This window comes from Pyrus communis, chromosome 17, assembly GCF_041283825.1.
Source record: "Pyrus communis isolate YQ-2024b chromosome 17, ASM4128382v1, whole genome shotgun sequence".
Classification (NCBI taxonomy): domain Eukaryota; kingdom Viridiplantae; phylum Streptophyta; class Magnoliopsida; order Rosales; family Rosaceae; genus Pyrus; species Pyrus communis.
In genome coordinates, this window is record NC_142581.1 from 24,971,864 (window position 1) to 24,991,442 (window position 19,579).

Consider the following 19,579-nt stretch of genomic DNA (forward strand, 5'->3'; position numbering starts at 1 on the left):
GGCAGCGACAACACCAAGGTGCACATTAAATCAGGATAATTCGGTATTGGCGAAAAGGAGTTAGGCAAGAGTACTAGCAAAAGGGAGATGTGGTATTTCGGGTTTGGGATAATGAGTTTGAAAGAATGGTGATTGTGCATTCATACATATCATTTAGATATATAGGAGGCTTGAATTTTTATAATTTCGTGTAATCTTGTAAAAGTTTATGATAAGAGGAATTATTTTCACTCCTATTTTACTTTTCTTACTTTTTATTTGATTTTACCTTGCACTTTCAGATTAAAGATTCTCTACCAACCTTGGGTCTGGGATGCGACAACTTTGCTCTCTGCTAATCCACCATCGATTTGGTTTCTAAATGGAGACCACTTTAGTGGTCGTTCTTGAGAAACAAGTGATGACGGGTTGCTTCTTCTTGATAGGGATTAGGGTCTTTAGTTGTTATTTTTTAATTATCGAGTAATTGTCTACATCGGATCGGGTTTCCCTTTGTTTATCTTGAGCTGCTACTACTGTTGTTTTTGTGGTCTGTTTATTTTATGAAATTTCTTTGACGCACTATGTGCACTAGAAAAAAACTCATTTATTTATTTTACGTTTAATTCCTTAGCCTTGGATCTGTGATATTTAGATGGAATTAATATATAAGAGTTGGGAACTTAGCTATATGCTTTCTATTTTGTTAGAAAGGACACTATCAAGTCTATCAATCCTCACTACGGTTTAGTAGTATTCCTATTATTATGGCCAGCCCATTTTAAAGCTTAACTCAATCCCCCACCTCATACTGTAGATAACATCTAAGGTTGGCCCTGGCGCAGTACCAGCAGGGCGACCGTCCGGGACCTCAAAAAATTGGGGCCACAAAAAAATTATTAAGGTAGTATATTCAAATATGTTTTCATAAGCGTATAAATTGAAACATGTTTGATTGAGTGAACAATAAGTACATCTGGGGGCGCTGGTTTCATTGTGAACTGAAAAGAAACAGGATTTGGGTCTTTGCGCGCCTTGTTCTTTTCAACTTTTTACTATTTTTGTTTAATTGTTAAATTCTTTTTACCTTTGATTTTTTTACTAATTTTTTTTATTGTTGATTTCTTCTTTGCAATTTTTTACAAATTTTTGCTTCATTGTTAAATTCTTTTTACCTTTGATTTTTTACTAACTTTTTTATTGTTAATTTCGTTTTACCTTTGATTTTTTACTAACTTTTTTATTGTTAATTTCGTTTTACCTTTGATTTTTTACCAATTTTTTTATTATTCTTTTCAATTTTTTACTATTTTTGTTTAATTGTTAAATTCTTTTTACCTTTGATTTTTTTACTAACTTTTTTCTTATTGTTAATTACTTTTTACCTTTGATTATAATTACTAGCTAGGAGTGGGTTGCAGGTTTTTGACATTCATTTCCATTTAAGTTTAATCTTCAACAAATTAATGTATGCATGTCTTTACCAATTTAATTTGGCAAGAGCGAAGATTATTCAAAAAATGATATCACTTTCAGCTGAAAATTTTGGAACTTTCTCTTCTACCAAATCTACAAGGATTTTGCTTAGAAAATTGCATTGTCAAAGTTTCGTGCTTATACACTTTAGACATCAAGTATTGCTTAATTGACGTTAGGATTTCTCCTGATAGATTACTCCTAAGTGATTCAGAACTTGAAATGCCACAAATAACAGAGGCAAGGGAAGAAGACGAAGATGCAACAAAAAAAAAAAAAAAAAAGTGAACGATGCAGATACTCATCTAATAGATGCTTGTTTATGTTTCGCTGCTATGTGTTTTGCCTGCTTGAATTGTTGGTTTGCTTTTTCTTTTTGTTGAAGGAAGAGAAAGAGTTACTCATCTATATTGGAGACACATAAAATAATCTTTTGAAATAATCTTTCTTTACTTATTATCTTATTCCTTATACTTTAATATTAAGGATGAAGAAAATAAATTTATTTATAAGGAAAACTAATGAAAAAGACTTGACAACTTTGAGTTTTAATGATAATGACAAAATAAATGGTAAAGTAAATAGTATCAGGATTGACATTTTAGTGTAAAAATGTGGTATTTTGTTAAAGTGAATAGTACCGTGGGTTTTTCGTTAAAACTCCCTTATTTATATATACCTTAATTTTAGAAGCGCATAAGAAAATAGTCATTCATAGTAACTAACAGAGAGACTAGTACCTTTCTACTATATGACAATCTTCTTTTCCTTATGGCCAATTGACCAAATATTACGACGCAACTTTGTTTTTTTATGTATGACGAACTTATTGTCCGACAAAGAAAAATACTTATTGTCCGACAAATTTATGGCCTCTGAGTTTCTTTGATCCCAGTCTCTTATTCTGCATTTCTGCTTTCTCTGCTTTCTTTCCAACATTATTGCTTCCCTTAAGAGAATAACTTGTTCTTTTAAGAGGATTTAGATTTGATTATCGACGAAAGCAAATTTGGATCACATTATTGCTAATCTATTGTGAGGCTAAGCTCACATTCTTCCTCCTTAAGAGAAAAAACTTGTCTAAAGCTCAACTTGCCATTAAATTATGCTGAGTGATATTACAATTCATTCAAAACTTGCCGTTTGTTTGATTAAAAGTTTTAAAGTATTAACATTAAACCCGAAAATGATTATTCAAAACTAAAACTAAAAATAAAAAATAAAAACACATACCCCATCACCAGTACATCTCCACAACAATCCAACTACCCAAACCATTCATGTATGGGCTTCCTTTAATTCGTAGAAGGCTTCTATTGACCTATACACTCCACTATCCTTAATAAGAAGAGATTTTTCAATATGACTGGAATATAAGATAGTATACCAAATGACTAATTTTAAGATTTTGTGAGATGTGATTGAAAAAGAAAAGTCGGAACAGTTTGTTAGATTTGTTTGATATAATCTTTGTTAGAGGGTGATTAACTGGAATGTTTTTATTAAATATACAGACAAGTGACAGCCAAACCCCGAACAAATAAAACCCTCCTATTTCTTTCTTAACAAATTCTCCCTCTATACAACCTTAAAACACATCGACAATAATTTTTGTATCTTTATTCTAAAAAAAAAAAAAAAAAAAAGACACTGATCATTAGAGGAAAACAAGGTATTTCTAAGGTTTTTTTTAACAGGTTTTTATAGGTTTAACGAATGAAAGAAGATATATATTTCGGGGTATGTGTGTATTAATGGATTTAAATGATGGGGTCAGTTGGTGAGAGGAAAATTTTCAGCGTGGCCGTCACACGGGATGGTATACGAATGATTTTGTTCATATTCAGACCTTGATTTTCATCTTATTATTCCTTTGTATCTCTTCTCGATAGTTTTTGGTTGCTGCGATTCAACCTTACAAATTTGTGGCTTCTGAGTTTCTTTGATCCCAGTCTCTGATTCTGCTTTCTTTGCTTTCTTTTCAACATTATTGCTTCCTTTAAGAGAATAACTTGTTCCTCTAACAATTACATTCGATTCTTGACAAAAACGAATTTGGACCACATTATCGCTAGTGCATTGTGAGGCTAAACTCACCTTCTTCCTCCTTAAGAGAAAAACTTGTGTGAAACTCAACTTGTCATTGAATTATGCTTAGTGACACTACAATTCATTGAAAACTTGCCATTTGTTTGATTAAAAGTTTTAAAATATTAACATTAAAACTGAAAATGATTATTCAAAACTAAAACTAAAAATAGAAAAATAAAAACACATACCCCATCACCAGTACATCTCCACAGCAATCCAACTACCCAAACCAATCATTTATGGTCTTCCTTTAATTCGTAGAAGGCTTCTATTGACCTGTACACTCCTCTATCCTTAATAAGGTGAGATTTTTTAATGTGATTAGAACATAAGATAGTACACCATGTGAATAATTTTAAGATTTTGTGAGATGTGATTGAAAAAGAAAAGTCGGAACAGTTTGTTAGATTTGTTTGATATAATCTTTGTTAGTGGGTGATTAACTGGAATGTTTTTATTAAATATACAGACAAGTGACAGCCAAACCCGACCAAATAAAACCCTCCTATTTCTTTGTTAATAAATTCTCCCTCTTTACACATGGCAAGTTTTGAATATAGTAGTGCCACTCAACATTACTACGTGTTAAACTTAACAAACCCTCCTATGTGTTAAACTTAATAAGGAGAGTCCTCCATCAGTTTGGTTTAACACATGGCAAGTTTTGAATATAGTAGTGCCACTCAACTTGATCTAGTGACAAATTGAGTCCTACAAAGGTTTTTCTCTTTCCTTAGTGTAGAATATCGTTTAAAAATAATAAATAAAAAAAGACACAAAGGAGACATGTTTTTCTTTTTCTTTTTCTTTTTTTTTTTTTTGTCAAAAAGGAGATATGTAATTAGGGAGAGCATTTTGCTCACCACCATAAATTATGTTATATGATCACCATACACTTAATAATTTGGCATGTGTCATTTTACTTAACTTTAGTTTTAATTTTTTTTCAAAATTGAAAAAGTAACATTTAGCGTGAAAGTTGACTAGAATTAGATGAAATAACACATGACAAATTATTAGATATGTGCTAAGCATACGCTATAATTATAGTGGTGAACAAAAATGCTTTGACATCAGACCTCTTTGCTGGTCACATTATTCTATTACATGGCCATTCATGCAAACTGATGAAAGGTTTATAATTTGAATAGTATCTATATTATTAAGAGAACCCTCCTTGTCAACTTTTTCCTCTTTTTTTCTATTTTGCCCTCACTTCGCAAAATAGTAATTTTGTACCTTTTGACAAAATGACAATCATATCCCTATTTTTCCTATTTTACCCTCTTTTTTTTTTTAGAAAATGACAATCATATACTTATTTATCCAATTTTACCCTCACTTTTGATACACAATATTTACATAAGGAGGACAAAACAGTAATTATGTAATATAAAAAAAATATGCACTTATTAAGAGAAATTGTTTACACACACAAAGTGTGTGCTCTCTGCTAGTACATAGATAAACCAAGATGGAGGTTTGTGAAGAGGAAATAGAGCCAGTGAGTCCTAATGGCCACTATTTCAACAGCTCTGTTTTATCGGTATCAATTCTTGGTGTTTTGGAATGTGAAATTCCAATTGATGACTCTCAAACTTTGTCATTGCTCGAGAATGTGTTTCTGCCCATCAACCCACGCTTCTCCTCTATAATGGTACTCTCTCTCTCTCTCTCTCTCTCTCTCTCACTCTCTCTCATACTCTTTGTTTCCTTCCCTTTACTTGTTAAACAACTTTTCAAAAGCAAATTTTGTTTGAATAGTTTAGTTGAAGGTTGGAGAATTATGTTAAGGGGTGTGATATCCACACCCCATTTTACTTCTCACACACCCTTTTAATTTTCGACCGTCGGATCGGATGAATTGAAGAAAATCAACAGACAAAAATTATCAAGAGGTGTGTGAGAAGTAAAATGGGGTGTGTGGATAGCACACTCCTTATGTTAATTTTCGCATAAACTATCAAAGTGAGTTGAACTTAAAATTTATCATTTATACGTGAATATAAATATCATTAGATTTATAGTCAACTTCCTCTTGACTAAGTAAACGATTTTGGGTCCAAATACAGTTTCTTTTTTGGGTTTTTGTCACAAATAATCCCTGAAATTGACCAATCTCATCAAGATGATCCCTGAAATTGAAAATCGATCAATGTAGTCCTTAAAAGTGGGTGTCGCAAATCAATGTGGTATTTCCATTACAATTTTGTTAGAAATTCTGTAAAATGCTGATTTGACACATAAATGAGTCACACAAATCTATTAAATATTACCAAGTGAATCAAAAAAATATTTATAAAATAAAAAAAAAAAATAAAAAAAAGTTCATCATCTTTTTTCCTATACTACCAAGCAACCACTATAGCCCCACACTACCCTGTCGACTGCACCTCTGGGTTGAGCGACACGGAGAGGTTTCAGTTTGGATTCTCGATGCCGGATAGCACGAGAACCACAAGAACAGGGGTGCGACCGATTGGACTATTCAAAGCCAACGGTGCCGATACGATTGCGGAACGAGAGATTTAGGTTGGGGAGGACATGTGGTTAAGCTTGGAGTCGATCAGATGGGGTGAGAGTGGAGGTGGTGGTGGTTTCATTGATGGAGGGGAGAGGTTGGGAGCTGAGGAGGAGGAAGACGAAGGCGTTGGTGGTGAGATAGTGGTGGGTTAGGTGGTCAATGTTGGGTGGGTGGGTGGGTGTGGGTGTATATGCATATGGTAATTGCATTGTGTGTTTTTACAGGGTTTGGATTGATGGTTGTGTCATTGTAAGAGTCAGGGTGTGTGTTGGGTTTTTGGGAACGGGAAGAAGATGATGACCAATCATCTATATTGCAGACACATAAAATAATCTTTGTTTACTGATTCTCTTATTTGTTATACTTTAATATTAAGAATGAAGAAAGTAATTTTATTTATACCTTAATTTTAGAAGCACATAAGAAGATAGTCATTCACACGAACTAACAGAGAGACTAGTATTTTCTATTATATGATAATCTTGTTTTCCTTATGACCAATTGACCAAATATTACGATGTAACTTTGTTTTTTTTATGTATGACAAACTTATTATCCGACAAAGAAAAATACTTATTCAAATTATTGAAAATCTTTTAAGTACCTAGTCGAAAAGAAGGAAAAAAAAATCACATAAAAAATGTAAATTTTCTTATGCGTGGTTGTTGGCATGTGGGCCCCTTTTTTATTTTTACCCAAAGTCTCCAAAATATTTGGACTGGTCCTAATAACATCGTATGTATTAAAAAAAAATCTCAATCCTTAGTTTTAAGGTCTTCCCGCACTTTTACTAATTTTTAAAGTATCGAATGTGGTTTTTTCAAAAAAAACAAAAAAAGAAAAAAAAAAGTGTAAGACAAGGAAATAAAAGTTTATTAGATGCAGGCTACCTGAGTAAAACAAGGGGTTAGGTGAGGGTCACCCTCCTGGCATGGTGATGGCAACTCTCTCGTGGACGACATTCTATGAGCACATTTTCAAGTTGCACCATGGGTTGGGTGATGGCAAATTGGCAACTCTCTCGTGGGCACCTTTTTCTCCTGTCTACAAAGGGCTATCAATCCTTTTCTTTCCCTAACTTTTCCTTCACGACTGCTGTCGAAGCCTGAAGTTGATAATGTATGACAAGGTTAAGTTAGAGGATACTTGTGAAATATTATATAGGAGAGATGAAGAGGGACATGGAATTGGGGACACAGACCTGGGGTTAAATTTAAGAGCTCTTTAAGCTTTTGTCATTCTAGAAGCATGATAAAAAGTACAATTGGAGATGAATTTTTCAACTTCTTTCTACATTTTAGTTAAAAATACATAGGGAGCCCATTAAAGATGTTCTAAATATTGTCAGCAAAGTTTTTACAAACTATATTTGTAGAGAAATGCTAAGGAGACTCTCCTAAAAATGGAACTCTTTATAAACTTTCTGCCGGCTCATGTTTTTTGTTCAATATTCTATAGAGTAATGCTATGGAGACTAAATTTACAAACTAAATGATGTGTCACCAATAAGAATAAGCACGTTTACAACGTTTAAGTAATAAATCACTCATCAACTTCTATGTCCTTTAATTTTCAAAACTTTATCTTCACATTTAATTTCCTTAACATTATCATTTCTAATAATGTTGACACAAAAATTAATATAAAATTATAAGATTACAGATTGTCTATAAAAATCTTTACTTTAAGAGTCCCACTTTGACGTAAAATTGACCTAAACCTGTATTAGTTATGCAGCTCCCCTTGAATATTAATTAACACCGACAAGGAAACTAATTATATATATGGGAGCCGTTATAAAGAAGAAATTTTATTGTTCAACGGTGTTGACATTGACAATATAAAATGCATCGTTTTCTGGGGCCAAGGTCTGCTGTCTTCTGATTGCATTTAGTTATGTGTCTCTGTACGAATTAACATTGACAACACAAAACGCGTCGTTTTTTGGGGCAAAGGTAGACCTGGCAATTTCTGACACGACCCGATAACCCGACACGACACGACACGAAATTAACAGGTGTTTGGGTCGACACGATAACGAATCGGGTCTTATCGGGTAACCCGATAAGCACCTGTTAAGATAACGGGTTGGGTCGGGTATACACGTGGGTAAACACGATACACGATAAGCAGAATATTATTTTTATAATTTTATAACCCTCAAAAAATACTGTAATAATTATATACATTAATTTTACAATTTTATACCCCTAAAAATTATAATAAATATATATATATATATATATATATATTAAATTAACTATAAAATTTATAATAATTATAATAATTATATATACTATAATAATTATACCCCCAAAATATTAAGTCTATCTATACTAATTATATATATATATATATATATATATATTAAATTTTATAAAAACTATAATAATTATTAATTAATAATTTAATATGCATGATCATGCATTGCATATTTGCATGATTTTGCATCCATTGAAATTTGATGCGTCAGGACTCATATGTGATTTGTTTCCATTCTCAAATTTCAATAATCAATTTCTTGCCATTGCCATTTGCCAACTTGCCGCCCTTTTTGAAAAAAAAAATGGAGGGAAAATGAAAATGTTAAGAAAAGTTGAAAATAAAACAAAAAAGTGAGGGAATTCAATTAGGGAAAGATGTTGGAGGGAAAAGTGAAAATGATAAGAAAAAATTGAAAAGGAAACAAAAAAGAGAGGGAAAAATGAAAATTAATAGAAGTGGTGAATCTAAGTATAAATAAACTCTAAGTGTTAGTCAATCTATCGTTTTACGAATTCTCCAAAACTAATTTCAACGATCCAAACCGTCAAAATTGTTTGTATATGCTTGGAGATCACATCAGCAAAAAATCACAAAAAAAAAACATTCAGAGATCAAGTAAACGGGACAAAGCTTTTCAACGGTTATAAATGAAAAATCACGATTTAACGGTTATTTTAACTCCGATTTTGATGATTTTTTATAACTACACTCCTTGACCCTATATGAATACAATGAATGAATTCGATATTCAATTTAAAATATTTACACAAGTGGATACCACAAAATCTTATGTTATACTTAATAAAAGTATAAATAAACTCTAAGTGTTAGTCAATCTATCGTTTTACGAATTCTCCAAAACTAATTTCAACGATCCAAACCGTCAAAATTGTTTGTATATGCTTGGAGATCACATCAGCAAAAAATCACAAAAAAAAAACATTCAGAGATCAAGTAACGGGACAAAGCTTTTCAACGGTTATAAACGAAAAATCACGATTTAACGGTTATTTTAACTCCAATTTTGATGATTTTTTATAACTACACTCCTTGACCCTATATGAATACAATGAATGAATTCAATCTTCAATTTAAAATATTTACACAAGTGGATACCACAAAATCTTATGTTATACTTAATAAAAGTATAAATAAACTCTAAGTGTTAGTCAATCTATCGTTTTACGAATTCTCCAAAACTAATTTCAACGATCCAAACCGTCAAAATTGTTTGTATATGCTTGGAGATCACATCAGCAAAAAATCACAAAAAAAAAACATTCAGAGATCAAGTAACGGGACAAAGCTTTTCAACGGTTATAAACGAAAAATCACGATTTAACGGTTATTTTAACTCCGATTTTGATGATTTTTTATAACTACACTCCTTGACCCTATATGAATACAGTGAATGAATTCGATCTTCAATTTAAAATATTTACACAAGTGGATACCACAAAATCTTATGTTATACTTAATAAAAGTATAAATAAACTCTAAGTGTTAGTCAATCTATCGTTTTACGAATTCTCCAAAACTAATTTCAACGATCCAAACCGTCAAAATTTTTTGTATATGCTTGGAGATCACATCAGCAAAAAATCACAAAAAAAAAACATTCAGAGATCAAGTAACGGGACAAAGCTTTTCAACGGTTATAAACGAAAAATCACGATTTAACGGTTATTTTAACTCCGATTTTGATGATTTTTTTATAACTACACTCCTTGACCCTATATGAATACAATGAATGAATTCAATCTTCAATTTAAAATATTTACACAAGTGGATACCACAAAATCTTATGTTATACTTAATAAAAGTATAAATAAACTCTAAGTGTTAGTCAATCTATCGTTTTACGAATTCTCCAAAACTAATTTCAACGATCCAAACCGTCAAAATTGTTTGTATATGCTTGGAGATCACATCAGCAAAAAATCACAAAAAAAAAACATTCAGAGATCAAGTAACGGGACAAAGCTTTTCAACGGTTATAAACGAAAAATCACGATTTAACGGTTATTTTAACTCCGATTTTGATGATTTTTTATAACTACACTCCTTGATGATTTTGATGATTTAACGGTTATAAACGAAAAATCGCAATGTGTGGTATGTGCAAATTTTAAAAAAAATATATTTTTTTCTTAACGGGTCATAACGGGTCATAACGGGTCGGGTCACTTTACCCGTTGGGTAAAGTGACACGACCTGTTAAGGACCCGTTAAGATAACGGGTGTGACACGACACGACCCGTTAAGATAACAGGTGTTACACGAAAACGACACGAACACGACAGACACGACCCGTTTGCCAGGTCTAGGCAAAGGTCTCTGCTACAACACAAAACGCGTCGTTTTTTGAGGCCAAGGTCTGCTGTCTTCTGATTGCATTTATTTTTGTCTCTATCACCAGTCAAATAAACACCGGACAACAACCTACTCCAACCACCCCCAGTCACCGCCGAAGCTCATCCTCACCGCCAGCAAAGTTCCTTTTCTTTCTCTATCTCTCTCCTCGAGATCTTTCTCTCTTGAATTCTCGCACTAGATCGTGATCCATTCATCCATCCAGTCAAACAACAAATGTTTTGTGGAGTTGGAAATTTGAGAATGGAAGATATAGTGAAGAATTCGATAGAGAAAGATCTCGAGGAGAGAGATAGAGAAGGAACTGTTGGAGTTTGAGACCCCCTTGTCCCACATTGATCAATAGTATTTTTTTACAAACCTTTATATAGGCTTATTCTCTTTTCTTAGTAATTAGAACTTGGACCATTTGGAAATGGATTGAAGGCTTAGGCCTTATGATTGTGTGGATTAGGTTTGAATATAATATAGCCTAAATACAATTAATATTAATTAATCAAGACAAGGGCATTGGGCCTTGGGGCACTTGGTCCTTGGAATTTAAAATTAATCAGATTCATTAATTTTAATTTTCGGATTAAGTTTTTAAATTAATTTATTAATTAAAAAAAAAGTTTTGATTAAAAGACACAGCTGTTAAAAAGAGTTGTACTTTTTGATTAAAAAACACAGCTATTAGAAAGAGTTGTGTGCTTTCAAATACACTGAACAGGTATTTGAAAGGGTGTGAAACAGCCTATATATTTGCAATCATAGTATCCAAGTGAGAATCATCTTTTCTTCCCCCTTATCTTTCGTACAAAATTTCTAAAGAGTAAACACACAAAGCAATTCGCGTTTGAGACCCTCTTGTCCCACATTGGTCAATAGTATTTTTTCACAAGCCTTTATATAGGCTTATTCCCTTTTCTTAGTAATTAGAACTTGGACCATTTGGAAATGGATTGAAGGCTTGGGCCTTATGGTTGTGTGGATTAGGCTTGAATATAATATAGCCTAAATACAATTAATACTAATTAATCAAGACAAGGGCATTCGGCCTTGGGGCAATTGGGGCATTGGAATTTAAAATTAATCAGATTCATCAATTTTAATTTTCGGATTAAGTTTTCTAATTAATTTATTAATTAAAAAAAACGTTTTGATTAAAAGACACAGCTGTTAGAAAGAGTTGTACTTTTTGATTAAAAGACACAGCTATTAAAAAAAGTTGTGTGCTTTCAAATACACTGAACAGGTATTTGAAAGGGTGTGAAACAGCATATATATTTGCAATCACAGTATCCAAGTGAGAATCATCTTTTCTTCCTCCTTAACTTTCGTACAAAATTTCAAGAGAGTAAACACACAAAGCAATTCGCGTTTGAGACCCTCTTGTCTCACATTGCTCAATAGTATTTTTTCACAAGCCTTTATATAGGCTTATTCTCTTTTCTTAGTAATTAGAACTTGGACCATTTGAATATGGATTGAAGGTTTGGACCTTATGGTTATATGGATTAGGCTTGAATATAATATAGCCTAAATACAATTAATATTAATTAATCAAGACAAGGGCATTGGGCCTTGGGGCACTTGGGGCCTTGGAATTTAAAATTAATCAGATTCATTAATTCTAATTTTTGGATTAAGTTTTTTAATTAATTTATTAATTAAAAAAAACGTTTTGATTAAAAGACACAGCTGTTAGAAAGAGTTGTACTTTTTGATTAAAAGACACAGCTATTAAAAAGAGTTGTGTGCTTTCAAATACACTGAACAGGTATTTGAAAGAGTGTGAAACAGCCTATACATTTGCAATTACAGTATCCAAGTGAGAATCATCTTTTCTTCCTCCTTATCTTTGGTACAAAATTTCCAGAGAGTAAACACACAAAGCAATTCGCGTTTGAGACCCTCTTGTCTCACATTGGTCAATAGTATTTTTTCACAAGCCTTTATATAGGCTAATTCCCTTTTCTTAGTAATTAGAACTTGGACCATTTGCAAATGGATTGAAGGCTTGGGCCTCATGGTTGTGTGGATTAGGTTTGAATATAATACAACCTAAATACAATTAATATTAATTAATCAAGACAAGGGCATTGGGCCTTGGGGCACTTGGGGCCTTGTAATTTAAAATTAATCAGACTCATTAATTTTAATTTTCGGATTAAGTTTTTTAATTAATTTATTAATTAAAAAAAACGTTTTGATTAAAAGACACAGCTGTTAGAAAGAGTTGTACTTTTTGATTAAAAGACACAGCTATTAGAAAGAGTTGTGTGCTTTCAAATACATTGAACAGGTATTTGAAAGGGTGTGAAACAGCCTATATATTTGCAATCACAGTATCCAAGTGAGAATCATCTTTTTTTCCTCCTTATCTTTCGTACAAAATTTCTAGAGAGTAAACACACAAAGCAATCCGCGTTTCAGACCCTCTTGTCCCACATTGGTCAATAGTATTTTTTCACAAGCCTTTATATAGACTTATTCTCTTTTCTTAGTAATTATAACTTGGACCATTTGGAAATGGATTGAAGGCTTGGACCTTATGGTTGTGTGGATTAGGCTTGAATATAATATAGCCTAAATACAATTAATATTAATTAATCAAGACAAGGGCATTGGGCCTTGGGGCCTTGGAATTTAAAATTAATCAGATTCATTAATTTTAATTTTTGGATTAAGTTTTTTAATTAATTTATTAATTAAAAAAATATATTTTGATTAAAAGACACAGCTGTTAGAAAGAGTTGTACTTTTTGATTAAAAGACACAGCTATTAGAAAGAGTTGTGTGCTTTCAAATACACTAAACAGGTATTTGAAAGGGTGTGAAACAGCCTATATATTTGCAATCACAGTATCCAAGTAAGAATCATCTTTTCTTCCTCCTTATCTTTCGTACAAAATTTCCAGAGAGTAAACATACAAAGCAATTCGCATTTGAGACCCTCTTGTCCCACATTGGTCAATAATATTTTTTCACAAACCTTTATATAGGCTTATTCTCTTTTCTTAGTAATTATAACTTGGACCATTTGGAAATGGATTGAAGGCTTGGACCTTATGATTGTGTGGATTAGGCTTGAATATAATATAGCCTAAATACAATTAATATTAATTAATCAAGACAAGGGCATTGGGCCTTAGGGCACTTGGGGCCTTGGAATTCAAAATTAATCAGATTCATTAATTTTAATTTTTGGATTAAGTTTTTTAATTAATTTATTAATTAAAAAAAACGTTTTGATTAAAAGACACAGCTGTTAGAAAGAGTTGTACTTTTTGATTAAAAGACACAGCTATTAGAAAGAGTTGTGTGCTTTCAAATACACTGAACAGGTATTTGAAAGGGTGTGAAACAGCCTATATATTTGCAATCACAGTATCCAAGTAAGAATCATCTTTTCTTCCTCCTTATCTTTCGTACAAAATTTGCAGAGAGTAAACACACAAAGCAATTCGCGTTTGAGACCCTCTTGTCCCACATTGGTCAGTAATATTTTTTCACAAGCCTTTATATAGGCTTATTCCCTTTTCTTAGTAATTAGAACTTGGCCCATTTGGAATTGGATTGAAGGCTTGGGCCTTATGGTTGTGTGGATTAGGCTTGAATATAATATAGCCTAAATACAATTAATATTAATTAATCAAGACAAGGGCATTGGGCCTTGGGGCACTTGGGGCCTTGGAATTTAAAATTAATAAGATTTATTAATTTTAATTTTCGGATTAAGTTTTTTAATTAATTTATTAATTAAAAAAAAAGTTTTGATTAAACGACATAGCTGTTAGAAAGAGTTGTACTTTTGATTAAAAGACACAACTATTAGAAAGAGTTGTGTGCTTTCAAATACACTGAACAGGTATTTGAAAGGGTGTGAAACAGCCTATATATTTGCAATCACAGTATCCAAGTGAGAATCATCTTTTCTTCTCGTTATCTTTCGTACAAAATTTCCAGAGAGTAAATACACAAAGCAATTCGCGTTTGAGACCCTCTTGTACCACATTGGTCAATAGTATTTTTTCACAAGCCTTTATATAGGCTTATTCCCTTTCCTAAGTAATTAGAACTTGGAACATTTGGAAATGGATTCAAGGCTTGGGCGTTATGGTTGCGTGGATTAGGCTTAAATATAATATAACCTAAATACAATTAATATTAATTAATCAAGACAAGGGCACTTGGGGCCTTGGAATTTAAAATTAATCAGATTCATTAATTTTAATTTTTGGATTAAGTTTTTTAATTAATTTATTAATTAAAAAAAACGTTTTGATTAAAAGACACAGCTATTAGAAAGAGTTGTACTTTTTGATTAAAAGACACAGCTATTAAAAATAGTTATGTGCTTTCAAATACATTGAACAGGTATTTGAAAGGGTGTGAAACAGTTTATATATTTGCAATCACAGTATCTAAGTGAGAATAATCTTTTCTTCCTTCTTATCTTTCGTACAAAATTTCTAGAGAGTAAACACACAAAGCAATTCGTATTTGAGACCCTCTTGTCCCAAATTGGTCAATAGTATTTTTTCACAAGCCTTTATATAGGCTTAGTAATTAGAACTTGGACAATTTGGAAATGGATTGAAGACTTGGACCTTATGGTTGTGTGGATTAGGCTTGAATATAATATAGCCTAAATACAATTAATATTAATTAATCAAGACAAGGGCATTGGGCCTTGGGGCACTTGGGGCCTTGGAATTTAAAATTAATCAGATTCATTAATTTTAATTTCGGATTAAGTTTTTTAATTAATTTATTAATTAAAAAAAATGTTTTGATTAAAAGACACAGCTGTTAGAAAGAGTTGTACTTTTTGATTAAAAGACACAGCTAATAGAAAGAGTTGTGTGCTTTCAAATACACTGAACAGGTATTTGAAAGGGTGTGAAACAGCCTATATATTTGCAATCACAGTATCCAAGTGAGAATCATCTTTTCTTCCTCCTTATCTTTCGTACAAAATTTCCAGAGAGTAAACACACAAAGCAATTCGCGTTTAAGACCCTCTTGTCCCACATTGGTCAATAGTATTTTTTCACAAGCCTTTATATAGGCTTATTCCCTTTTATTAGTAATTAGAACTTGGATTATTTGGAAATGAATTGAAGGCTTGGGACATATGGTTGTGTGGATTAAGCTTGAATATAATATAGCCTAAATACAATTTATATTAATTAATCAAGACAAGGGCATTGGGCCTTGGGGCACTTGGGGCCTTGGAATTTAAAATTAATCAGATTCATTAATTTTAATTTTTGGATTAAGTTTTTTAATTAATTTATTAATTAGAAAAAAATGTTTTGATTAAAAGACTCAGCTGTTAGAAAGAGTTGTACTTTTTGATTAAAAGACACAGCTAATAGAAAGAGTTGTGTGCTTTCAAATATACTGAACATGTATTTGAAACGGTGTGAAACAGCCTATATATTTGCAATCACAGTATCTCAGTGAGAATCATCTTTTCTTCCTCGTTATCTTTCGTACAAGATTTCCAGAGAGTAAACACACAAAGCAATTCGCGTTTGAGACCCTCTTGTCCCACATTGGTCAATAATATTTTTTCACAAGCCTTTATATAGGCTTATTCCCTTTTATTAGTAATTAGAACTTGGACCATTTGGAAATGGATTGAAGGCTTGGGCCTCATGGTTGTGTGGATTAGGCTTGAATATAATATAGCCTAAATACAATTTATATTAATTAATCAAGACAAGAGCATTGGGCCTTGGGGCACTTGGGGCCTTGGAATTTAAAATTAATCAGATTCATTAATTTTAATTTTCGGATTAAGTTTTTTAATTAATTTATTAATTAAAAAAAAAAACGTTTTGATTAAAAGACACAGCTGTTAGAAAGAGTTGTACTTTTTGATTAAAAGACACAGCTATTAGAAAGGGTTATGTGCTTTCAAATACACTGAACATGTATTTGAAAGAGTGTGAAACAGCCTATATATTTGCAATCACAGTATCCAAGTGAGAATCATCTTTTCTTACTCCTTATCTTTCGTACAAAATTTCCAGAGAGTAAACACACAAAACAATTCGCGTTTGAGACACTCTTGTCCCATATTGGTCAATAGTATTTTTTCACAAGCCTTTATATAGGTTTATTCCTTTTTCTTTGTAATTAGAACTTGGACCATTTGGAAATGGATTGAAGGCTTGGACCTTATGGTTGTGTGGATTAGGCTTGAATATAATATAGGCTAAATACAATTAATATTAATTAATCAAGACAAGGGCATTGAGCCTTGGGGCACTTGGGGCCTTAGAATTTAAAATTAATCAGATTCATTAATTTTAATTTTCGGATTAAGTTTTTTAATAATTTATTAATTAAAAAAAAACGTTTTGATTAAAAGACACAGCTGTTAGAAAGAGTTGTACTTTTTTTATTAAAAGACACAGCTATTAGAAAGAGTTGTGTGCTTTCAAATACACTGAACATGTATTTGAAAGGGTGTGAAACAACCTATATATTTGCAATCACAGTATTTAAGTGAGAATCATCTTTTCTTCCTCCTTATCTTTCGTACAAAATTTTCAGAGAGTAAACACACAAAGCAATTCGCGTTTAAGACCTTATTGTCCCACATTGGTCAATAGTATTTTTTTTCACAAGCCTTTATATAGGCTTATTCCATTTTCTTAGTAATTAGAACTTGGACCATTTGGAAATGGATTGAAGGCTTATGCCTTATGGTGTGTGGATTAGGCTTGAATATAATATAGCCTAAATACAATTAATATTAATTAATCATGACAAGGGCATTGGGCCTTGGGGCACTTGGGGCCTTGGAATTTAAAATTAATCAGATTCATTAATTTTAATTTTCGGATTAAGTTTTTTAATTAATTTATTAATTAAAAAAAACGTTTTGATTAAAAGACACAACTGTTAGAAAGAGTTGTAATTTTTTATTAAAAGACACAGTTATTAGAAAGAGTTGTGTGCTTTCAAATAAACTGAACATGTATTTAAAAGGGTGTGAAACAGCCTATATATTTGCAATCACAGTATCCAAGTGAGAATCATCTTTTCTTCCTCCTTATCTTTCGTACAAAATTTTCAGAGAGTAAACACACAAAGCAATTCGTCAGAGTTCTATAATCCAGTGCGGGTTGTAGAATTAGGTAGTTGTATCCTGGTTGAGCAGACGTTGTAGAACCACAAGCACAAGAGTGGGACGAAAATACTGTTCGAAGGACATAGCTTTACGCTGGCCTCTACCTTCTGTGATCAAGTTAGTATCATTGATATTGTTATATTAGTTTATGTATTTATTGTATAATTTCATTCTGCACATCAAGTTTATTTGGTAAATAAAATATTAGAATTTCAAGTTCTGTTTATTTCTGTTATTTTTGTTTATTTCTGAATTGTTCTCCAATAGAAACTTTGCGATCGGTGAGGATGGTGGTTGGAATCTTTCCTAAGCAGCAACAAGGAACGCAAATACGTCCAGATTTTGTTGTTTCATTTTGTGAAACAGTATCAGTGAAATGTTTTGCTGAAACACCAAATAAGAGGAACAAAATAACTATGATCGTAGAGCTGCTGCTGGAAAGATCCTAAGCGACATAGGACATTGAGAATGGTGCTGTAAGCATTAATTGGTTCGGAGGATGCAGGTGAATTTGAACCGATCCTAAGCGACAACGACGAACGCAAATACGACTTCGCCGACAAGCTTTGTTTTCATCTTATTAAATGTAAATATGGGCAGTGATTTGTTCATATTCAGACCTTGATTTTCATCTTATTATTCCTTCGTGTCCCTTCTCGACAGTTTTTGGTTGCTGCGATTTAACCTCACACATTCGTGGCTTCTGAGTTTTTTGATCCGAGTCTGCGATTCAGTTTTCTTTGCTCTTTGTTGTTGGGCAGGTGCCAGTCGATACTACGTTGTAGTGGTATTTAGTACGTGAGAGATCTTATGATTGATTCTCAATAAAGATAAATTTGAACAATATTATTGTTAACCCCATCTCTGCTTAGATAATATCGTTTGTTCATAAAATAAAATTATTAAAAATAAAAAATAAAACTTAAAAAAAAAGGGTTTTTTGGTCAAAATGGTTTTTGAGATTTTCATAACACATAACTTTAGTCACTGAGATTTAAAATCAGTAAAAGTGGTTTCTGAGATTGTCCGCCATCCATTATTTTGGTCATTTCATTAAAAAACTCCTTTAAGTTAAGTGGTCCTTGAGCTTTTTAATGGAATGACCAAAATGATGGGTGGTGGACAATCTCATTGACCAAAGTTATGTGTTATACAAATCTCAAGAACCAAAATTATGTGTTATGCAAATCTCAGGGACCAAAGTTATATGTTATACCCTCAACTTAACGGAGTTTTTTAACATAAGGACCAAAATAATGGATGGTAGACAATCTCAGAGACCACTTCTATTGATTTTAAATCTCAAGAACCAAAGTTATGTGTTATGCAAATCTCAGATACCATTTTGACTAAAAAGGCAAAAAAAAAAAAATGACATAAATGAGACGTGTAATAGGAAGCATTTTTGCTTACAACCATAAAATATAGTGTAATTTGATATGTGTCATTTTACTTAACTTTGGTTCTAATTTTTTTTTTAAATTGAAAAAGTAACATTTAACGTGACAATTAACTAGAGTTAGGTGAAATAATACATAACAAATGATTCGGTATGTGATGAGCATACACAATAATTAAAGTGGTGAACAAAATTATATGAGACCTGTTATTAAGAAGATAATAATGTTCAACAGTAGAAACAATGACAACACAAAAGGCATCCGTTTGATGGCCACTTTATTATATAAATACATAGCGGATCATTAGAGAAGTTCCATCGGGGTTGGGATAGGCCGACA

At 32.0% G+C, this 19,579-nt stretch overlaps 1 protein-coding gene across 1 annotated transcript in view; it reads right to left on the minus strand.

Moving 5' to 3' along the window:
- LOC137707485 (transcription factor bHLH162) overlaps nucleotides 1-19,579 on the minus strand; it is a 44,965-nt gene that overhangs the window by 3,261 nt on the left and 22,125 nt on the right. The window lies entirely within an intron of this gene.